Raw genomic sequence first — 9,584 nt, forward strand, 5'->3', positions numbered from 1 at the left:
GGTATTTCAGGCAGTGTTCTCCATCTCTTTGCACTCCAAAAGCCAAGACGGATTGATCCGTCACCTCAAAATTACTCAGTCCCACTGAAAACAACTCAATCTTACCCCAGAAAGGCTCAATCCCACCTCAAAATGGCTTGTTCCACCTTAGAAAAACTCAGTCCCACATCAAAACTCAGTCCCACGATTCCACAGCCTTTAGGGTCAGATGGGTTTGGAAGGAGATTGGGAGAAGTGGGATCCAAGTTCAGCGGGTGGGGGATCAGGATTGTGTGGGGCGGGGTGTGTGGGATGTATTTTGATAGTAAAGAAAACTTTCAGAATTATTGATTTCTGTCCCGTTCGTTTTCCATCAGTTCCAGTTTGGTTTTCAGTGCCACCTTCCCAGCTGATTGTGCTTGTGTCCTCCTTTCTCTCCTGCCTTTTTTTGCCTGCTCTGTTTCTCTCTCCGTGTCTCTCTTGATCCAGGGCAGCTCCCACCAAAGACCCTCCCCTGATTTAATTCTCAATCCATGAGCTACAACAGCCATGGGTAAAGTTATGAAGGCTGACAGTGATCAATTCCATTTAAAACTTCCAATCCTGTCCCTAATATCCCAGTTAGATCCTTTCTTATTCTGCTCCTGAGGTGTACTTGTCTTTGTAACCATGTTGTCCAGCCCTCAAAGGATGTCTTTAGGAAAGAGGAAGAGGCTGGCTGGATTTCTGAGATGTTAATTTGCATTAGCAATTCAACACGTTTGAGAGACCACTCTGGATTGAACAACATTTGTTGTTGACCCAAATTTCTCACTACGTATGGGCCTATTTCATATACCTTAGGTTCAAGCTTGGTTTGCGTCTGAACTGCTTGAGTACTGGTGTGAGTTGTGTGAGGTCTTGCCGTTGTAAAAGGTATAACATCTACTTTAAATTTAAATGAGAGCCCGACAGCATCACGAGCTCAGAGACAAGTCACTTCTACAGGCTGTATTAATGTGAAATTACACCAACAATCTGATTTACTTGGGCTATCACAAACCTCCTGGTGCCTGTATACAGGAGAGGCTGAGACACTAATTTGATTTGGCCTCTCATGAATGGTCCCATTGACCACCTGGCATCCTACCTGAATTTCTTCTCCTCTGATCCCTTAAAGTGTCCACAGTTCCTGTTCCTGCCACTCCTACTCCTCATATACTTGATTCCCATGGACTACTACAGTGGAAAGGTTTAAATCTTTTATCTCAAAAGGTTCCCCCATGGATCCATTATACTGATTGAAAGCCTGGGACCAAGGCCATTCAGCATTGGTTTGGATAGAGGTACTCTCTAATTCCAAGACTCCAATTATAATTATACACAAAACAATTCCGTAAATGAGACTACAAACTACCCCCGACCGCAATACACTCATTTTGCCCAAGTAAGTTTTAGTCTCAGTCCTTTGTCTCCTGGTGTCACTTTCCAAGGGGCTTCTGGGGCCTTCTTCACTCGAGAGTGGTGGATGCAGGCATTCTGCTCCTTGACCTTGATCGCGGTGAAGGTGGTGAGAAGCACCTGGAATGGTCCTTCCCACTGTGGTTCCAAAGTCTTTTCTGTAAGAGACTTAATATATACATAACCTCTAGGCTGTATATTGTGTACTGGTTTATCTGGCTCTCTGTTCTGAGTTCCAGTCACGTTTTTCAATTTCTCTGAGCTGTTTACTTAAAGCCACCATATAGGTGGCCAATGTTACCTCCCCAATGTGGGTGGACATTCCCTTTTGTATTCCATATGGCCTTCCATAAAGCATTTCAAAGGGACTCAGCCTTTCTTTAGCTCTAGGTTTAGTTCAAATTCGCAATAATGCCAGTGGAAGAGCTTGGGGCCAGGGTAGATTAACTTCCTGCCCCAGTCTTACAATTTGCTGCTTAATCAGATGATTCATTTTCTCCACTTGGCCACTTGATTGGGGGTGGTATGAAGTTCCCAATCTATGCCCAGGTGGCTATTAATCTGGAAATGAACTTGCACTATTCTGGAAATGAAATGTGATCCTCTGAGGATATTGTGGCTGGAACCCTGAAGCATGGTATTATTTCTTGTAATAATACCCTGGTCACCTCTCGAGCCTTGAACAGTTCTGGTGGGAAGCACTTCTGGCCACCCTGAAAATGCATCTGTCAATGCCAATAAATACCAATACCCCCCCTTTTCTTGGGAGTTCTGAAAAGTCAATTTGCCACTGTTGTCCAGGTCCATGGCCCCTCCCAATCTGACCGAGTTTTGGTCTGGGGGTATTTTTGGGGTTAGTCTGGAGGCAAAGATCACACTGTTGGGTCACTTGAGTAATAGTGGCATATAAATTCCTGGCAACGATTCTTTCAATCAAATAGATGTTCAGGGCATCTATTCCCCAGTGTGTTTTCTGATGCTCCTCCCTTACTAGTCACCACAACAAATAGGAAGGGATTACCAGCGTCTCCCTTCAATGGTAGCCCACCCCTCTTGGTTGTATGCCCCTTTTTTATTAGTTTTGATTAGTATGTCCCTTTGATTAGTTTTCTGGCTTTCTTATTATATTCTGGCTTAACTTCAAGGGAAATTTGTCCGTCTGGAATTAGAGCCCCTTCAATAATTACCTCACCTTTCGCTGCTGCCTTTGCCTCTCTATCTGCCAGCTCATTTCCTTCCTCCAGTTCTGAGCTCACTCTCTGGTGTGCTTTAATATACATAATTGCTACCTTTCCAGGCAGCTGAACTGCTTCCAGCAGCCAGATTATCTCTTGCAAATGTTTAGTGTTCTTTCCTTGTGAAGTCAGCAGTCCTCTCTCTCTCCAGATGGCTCCATGTGCATGCACAACTCCGAATGCGTATCTAGAGTCTGTATAAATGTTTATTCTCTTTCCTTTTGCCATTTCCAAGGCACGGGTCAGTGCGATAATCTTGGCCTTCTGTGCAGAGGTGCCTGTTGGAAAGGGTGCAGATTCTATTACCTTTCTGCAGGTAGTGACTGCATATCCAGCAGGTCGCTTTCCACTGGCAACGTAGCTGCTCCTGTCAGTGAACCAGGTCCCTGCATCGTCCAAAGGAGTGTCCTTCAAATTTGGGTGGCTGGAGTAAGTAGCTTCAATAGTCCCCAGGCAATCGTGGTGTACTGCTTCTCCTTGATTTCCACCGAGAAAAGAAGCTGGGTTGACAATGTTAGTTACCACTATCTCTATATCATCTTGTTCTACTATGATGGCCTGGTACTTCAGGAACCTCTGTGGTGAGAGCCGGTGGCCGGCCTTTACTTCCAGTACTGCAGGCACTGTGTGGGACACTAGTACAGTCATTTTTTTGTCCCAGGGTAAACTTGCATGCTTCTTGAATATTCAGCATGGCTGCTGCTCTGAGGCAACCTGGCCATCCTTTGGCCGTTGCATCTAGTTGCTTGGAAAAGTAAGCTGCTGACCTCCGATATGAACCCAAGTCCTGAGCCAATATTCCCAGGGCAATTCCCTGGATTTCATGGGAAAATAGAAAGAATGGTTTACTTACATCGGGCAGTCCCAAAGCTGGAGCTGACATGAGGGCACTCTTTAGCTGGTGAAAGGCCCGTGTGGTTTCCTTTGTCCACTGGAGCTTTCTATTTTCATTGGCAATAAGAGCATAGAGGGGTCTGACGAGCAGTCCATAATTACAAACCCACAGCCAGCACCACCCTGCCATGCCTAAGAAGGTTCAGAGTTCCTTTATTGTCTGGGGTTTCGGGGTTTGGCATATTGCTTCCTTGCGAGCCTGCCCTAAAGTCCGTTGCCCAGCACTGACCTCATACCCCAGGTAGATTACAGTCTGCTTCACCACCTGTGCCTTTTTCTTTGATACTCTGTATCCTTGGAGCCCTAGGAAATTCAAAAGGCTTACTGACCAGGCCACACGTGCTTCCCTCGTCCGAGTGGCTACTAGAAGATCATCCACGTACTGCAATAGCCTTCCTTCTTCCTGTGGAGCTTCCCAGGACTCTAGATCTTTTGCAAGTTGTTCCCCAAACAGAGTGGGGGAATTTTTGAAGCCTTGAGGCACATGGACCATATGAGCTGGGTTTTGTGCCTGCTTTTAGGGCTTTTCCATTCAAATGCAAAAATTTTCTGGCTGGCTTTGTGGATAGGGAGGCAAAAGACGGCATTTTTCAGATCTAAAACAGTAAACCAGGTTAGTTCAGGTGTTAAACAAGTTAGTAAAGTATATGGATTTGCTACCACAGGATATAAATCCTTTGTTATCTTATTGACAGCCCTTAATCCTGTACTATCAATTATTGGGCTGATTCCTTCCCTGTCTTCTTTTTCAGGGGGTACTGCTTAATTCTCACTGGTTGTGTCCCTTCCTTAAGCTTGATTACTATGGGGGGCATTCTTTGCCCTCCCTTGTACATCAGAGGCACATACCCCCGAAATACTTGTCCAAATATCTCTTCACTAATTTCCTCCTTATATTCAATGGCTGTTAATGTTAAACTTAACACCTCTATGTACCTTTGATCATTTACCTCCAGAGTAACCTCCCCATTTTAGAATGTTTAGGGAATTGGGCATATACAAAAACTTGTAAATACCCCATTGTTACTTCAAAGGTTTGCAAAAGTATCCACTCCAGTGGGCTGAACTCCGGCGTTCCTATGGGACACGGGCACAGCTCATCAGGCCGATGCTGCTCCCTCCCTCCCTCCCAGCTCCCATTCCACAACAGCCAGCCCTTGCCCTGCCGAAAAGCAACTTGGCTGCAGCCGGCTGAAGGAGGATTCCCCCTCCCTCCCTCCCTGCCTCTTCCCCCTCTGCCAGCCAAGGGGGGAACCTCCGCTGCCCGTCTGGGCCCCGGCTTTGGGCTCACCTGACATCTGGGTGTAGAACGCGTCCTGGAGGATCGTGCCGCACCTGAAGTCGATGAGCTTCGCCTCGCCCGTGGCCAGGTCGACAAGGACGTTCTCGGCCTTGATGTCGCGGTGCAGGACGCCGCGGCTGGTGCAGTGCCGCATGGCCTCCAGCACCTGGCGGAACAGCCCCCGCGCCACGGGCTCCGTCAGGAACCCCTGCTCATGCAGGAAGTCCCAGAGGTCCTGACAGCGCTGCAGACGCTCCATGACCAGCGCGAAGCCGCCGGGCAGCTCGAACCAGTCCAGGAGCCGCACAACGCCGCGGAAGCCAGGGCACAACACCATCCACAGCAGCGCCAGCTCCAGGGGCACAAGGGCGCCGTTGTGCTGCGGGGGGACCGCGATGGCCTCAGCGGGGCCGATGATGCGCCGTGCCTTGGCCACCCCCTGCCCGGCCCTGCCGCCACTCGCCATTGCCTGGCCCGGGACACTGCGCGGCCCCCGCTCACTCCCCGCTTGCTCCCCTCGCAGCCTTCCAGCTGCCAACCTGCCGGGCCTCGCCTTAGCCCCGCCCGGCATGCCCCGCCGGCTGCTCCCGCTGGCCCTGCTCAGTCACCAGCCCTGCCCACTCCGAGATGCAATCCCGGGACACTTGCTTGATGGCCACTGGGAAGCCAAGGCGAGCGGCGGGCTGAGCTCGTCGCCCGCTGCCTGCCACCGTTTCCTCCGATACGGCCCCGTCTCTTACCGGGGTGTCGGTGAGCTGGCTCCCGGAGTAAACGCTGCCGCAGCCGCCGCTCCCCAGCAGCGGCCCTCCCGGTGGAGCTGCTCCAGCGGAGGCTTCTCTGGCCGTACGGGCGGCACTGCGCTCCTGCTCTTCTGCACTGGGAACCCGACCACCCAGCGCGCTGCTGCTTGCCGAGCTGCCCCATGCTACCTACTCTCTTTCCATTTGGATCCATTCTCCCTTGTCCTGTCTCTGCTTGCCCTCGTACAAAGTCTCTGTTCAGCTTTCTTGTAGGTTGCCCTCAGGTACTGGAAGGTCACAGTTCAATCAAGTTTAAGTCCCTTTCCCAGGCTGAAGAAGCCGAGCTGTGTCAGCCTTTCCTTGCAGGAGAGGAGCTGCAGCCCTCACATCATCTCGGTGTCCCTCCTCGGCACCTGCTGCAGCGTGTCCAGGTCCTTGCCGTCGGTGCTGGGGAGCCCGGCAGAGCCGGACGCAGCACTGCAGGTGCAGTGGCAGCGGCAGGGTGGAGACACGGCCCTGACAGCGGCTCCGGGACCAGCACTTGGCGATTGGCCGCCCGCATTGCAGAGAGCCGGGGCCCTTGTGCCTGCCCTTCTCCCCAGGGCGCCTTTCCCCACCGCTCGCCCGCCCGCCCGCTCGGGGGAAATGCACCCTGTGCCGCCCCTCGCTGCCGCCCCTCGCCGCTGCCCCGGGGGCTCCCCGGGGCCATCTCGAGGGCCCCAGGCCTCGGCCTCACTGTGCTCAGCCCAAGGCTGTGGAAAAGCAGATTAAAACACCCAGCCAGAAAGTGCCCTATGATTCCAAGGTCAGTCTTTTGTCTACAGCACAGGTTTGCTATCAGAGTCTGGCTGGGATTATAAAATCACCAGGAGAAAAGAGCATGAACAAGTTCTGCTTTAGCACTACCTCAAGGCTTTGAGGGAGAGGGTTTGTGGTGCTTACTTGCTCACAGGGACACACAGAAAGTGTTGAAATGGTAAAAATAGTCCAAACCCCTTAGAAATTGGAAGGAAAACCTGAGGCACTGGCAGCTAGCACCTGAGAAACCTGTAGCTTTTGCTCCTATCTTCCACCTGAGAGCTTCCTGGGTGGGGGCAATTCTTCCAATTGCATCAGCGTGGTCATGGCTAGAAAGGGCAGTGAGCAGATGGATTTAGCTTCTCGTGCCAGCCCCTGAAATGCCAGTTGTCATTTGTGTGCGCTGAGGATTCTGCTTCAGACTCAGAACTTGCGCAGCTGCTCCTGGGGCGCCGCTCGCACGCAGGCGCAGCGGTGCTGCAGCAGCTGTCCCGCACACAGGGAGGGCTCTGGAGCCTCCCCAGGGCCACCAAGGAGGGGAGGAGGGAATGTGCCTGGGATCTGCTGCAGTACCGTGAGGTTGCGGGGGATCCTTCGGTCTCTTTGATGGGCGAGGGAGCGGGGCAAATTGAATCAAGGTGAGACAGGGATCAGACAGCCCCACGCCAGGCAGCGTTTTCTCCCACCTGGGCTCTTCTGAGTCGAGCGAGCTAGCGAAGCCTGCGGAGCAAACGAGACCTGGGAGAGAGGGAAAGGCTGTCTAGGAAGGAGTCAGATAAACCCGTGTGGGCATTTCTCTTTCCAAGGGGCTCCTGGGGAGACAAAGGAGACAAGAAGGATGTCCCATCTCATGACATTTCCTGGGATTTGCTTTTGTGGTGGCTTTGGCAGTGTTAGTGGTCTCAGGTTATTGGGAGGACTCTGTGGTCTTAAAGGTCTTTTCCAATGGAAACAGTGCTGCAATTCTAAACCTCCATTCTTGCTTTTGAAGGATACAGCCCCCCTCATTAGACCCCCATTTGTGTTTTTAAGGAATGTAGCATCTGCCTTTCCTTGAAAGTAATAGGAATCAGGCTTTAAATGCTCTCAAAACACTTTAATTCCTTGCTGTTAAGCTGTGTGTTTGAATTGAGGTGCTTTTGTACAGAAAGGTTTGAGCATGGGATAAATGCAGGCAATTCAGCTGCAATGGCACTTGTTTCATCTGCTTTTCTTCTTCCTTTCCCCATGGGTGGCCAATTTGGGAGTATTTGTCTTGTACTTTGAGTTCCAGCTCAGACTTGCTCATGGATGTGCTGTAAAACCTTATGTACCCCTTTCTACTGAAAAATGCTTGCAGACTGGTGGGAATTGCTAGAGACAAGGCTTACAAGCCAATCCCCAGTATGATTAGCCCAGTGTCCCTGCTTAAACCCAGGTATGCTTGTATTAGAAAGGAGTGAACTATTCTAACTCGCTTGCCGCCTCCCTTTTTTTTTGTTTGGTAGTTCTTGGGGCGAGTCCTGGGTGCTATTCCAACTCTTTGCTATCAAATGTGTGAAGGCATGATGCTGCTGTAGCAGGAGCCTGAGTTCAGTGGGAACATGTCCAAAGCACCGGGTCTCACAGCAGTGGGCACGGTGAGAGACTTGCCTCTGCTGCCATGGCCATCCAGCCATGGGAAGAGCAGCTGCTGGGGCTTGCCCCATTCTGCCAACAGCAGTCTGCCTCCAGCATGTGGACTGTATGGCCATGATTCTGACAGAATGTGGAAAATGCATCGTTTGAATGTATTTTGATGGTGTCTGACATCACCTGACTGGAGCAGTTTGGTAGGCAGGACGCCCTGTGGGCAGGGCCATGGCAGGGATTAGTGGCTGGCACTGGCACTGGCAGTGTTATTTTTCCAGACAGGCTCCTGGTACAGCTGTGGGGGAGGGCACCAGCAGCTGTATCAGCGCAGTGAGCTGCAGCACATGGAGGAGACCCTCATCTGCAAGAGCCCGTCACCCCCTTTGCTGCCCCCATGGTGGCACAAGATGATTCCGCCACAGGTGAAGGGCTGCAGCATGACTGGAGACTCCTTCAGCCAGGACTTGTTGCAATCTCATTGCTGCAGCTGTGCCCGGAGGATGTTGGCCGGCAGCGGCGCTGCCGATGCCCAGGAATGCTGCTTGGCCCAGAGAGGCAGAGTTTGTACAAAAGCTGCATTCAAAGCGCTGATCGCGAGACCCCGGAGCTGCTGGCGAGTGCAGCAGCTCTTCTTCATTCCGTGCAGGTGAGAGCCCAGCCTTGGAGCCTTTCCCTGGGGACAGGGAAATGCTCTGAGTATAGTTTTGAATTCTCAGGGACAGTCCAAATGAGAATTGTTTTGAGGCAGGAGTTGTAATGTTGGGTTTGGGTGTGCCTGCAAGAAAGAAAGTGGGGATAAACCCCTGCCACAACGAAGGAGAACTTTGCATGGCCAATTTACACCCTATCAATACACTGATCATATTGGCCCACTGAATACTGGGGGCATCTAATGCAGAGTGCAAAGCTTCTTTGAATAGATAGGAGAGATGAGTCTTGAAGAAATGATTTTGCAGATGCAGAAAAAGGGATCAGACCCACGGGTCCCTTGGCTCAGGCTAAGTTGTGCCAAACCAAGCATGATTAGTTTTATCTGCTCTGTTGGAGAGTATTTCAGAATGACCTGCCTATCGTGCTATTTCCATGAAGGAAATTTTGAATTGTCAGGAACTGCCAAGATCAGAAATGTTTTGAGGCAGATCATGTTTATGTTGGGTTTGGGTGTCTCTGCAATAAAGGAATCAGGGAATAAAGCCCTGGCACAAAGAAGCAGAGCAAAAGTGGAATGTTTGGATGGTCAATTTGTTCCCTACAGACATCGGCCAACTGAATTGTGGGGTCATCTACTGGGGAGTGCAAAGCTTCTTTTACTTCCACCGCCTGGTGCCATTGTTTGTGTCCCACCACTTTGTTTGATGTGAAGAGAAATAAACAAAATCCCACAGCAACAAGCTGCAACCCAGAACTGAGTGGGAATTACAGAAATAAAGGCCTTGAAAAGTAGCTTTGCAAAGGGTCTACTACCTAGACAGTGTGAAGCCTTCAGGCCTGGCCTGGCTGGGCTTAGGGCTGGCTGCCCTGGGGAAGGGAAGGGAAGGGAAAGGGATGGAGTTGGGGTGGGGGTTTGCAGCCTTGGAGACAAGAGAACCACTGGTGAGCGCGTCA

At 51.1% G+C, this 9,584-nt stretch overlaps 1 long non-coding RNA gene across 1 annotated transcript; it reads right to left on the bottom strand.

Annotated features, from left to right (window-relative positions):
• Window positions 1–7,449: 7,449 nt before the first annotated feature.
• On the bottom strand, window positions 7,450–9,515 carry LOC128822784 (uncharacterized). Its single transcript, XR_008441597.1, has 2 exons — window positions 9,444–9,515; window positions 7,450–8,652 (listed from the first exon to the last, which is right to left on the bottom strand). It is a non-coding gene; the product is annotated as an uncharacterized LOC128822784 (long non-coding RNA).
• Window positions 9,516–9,584: the final 69 nt, after the last annotated feature.

The sequence above is a fragment of the Vidua macroura genome, unplaced genomic scaffold (genome assembly GCF_024509145.1).
Source record: "Vidua macroura isolate BioBank_ID:100142 unplaced genomic scaffold, ASM2450914v1 whyUn_scaffold_105, whole genome shotgun sequence".
Taxonomy (NCBI): Eukaryota; Metazoa; Chordata; class Aves; order Passeriformes; family Viduidae; genus Vidua; species Vidua macroura.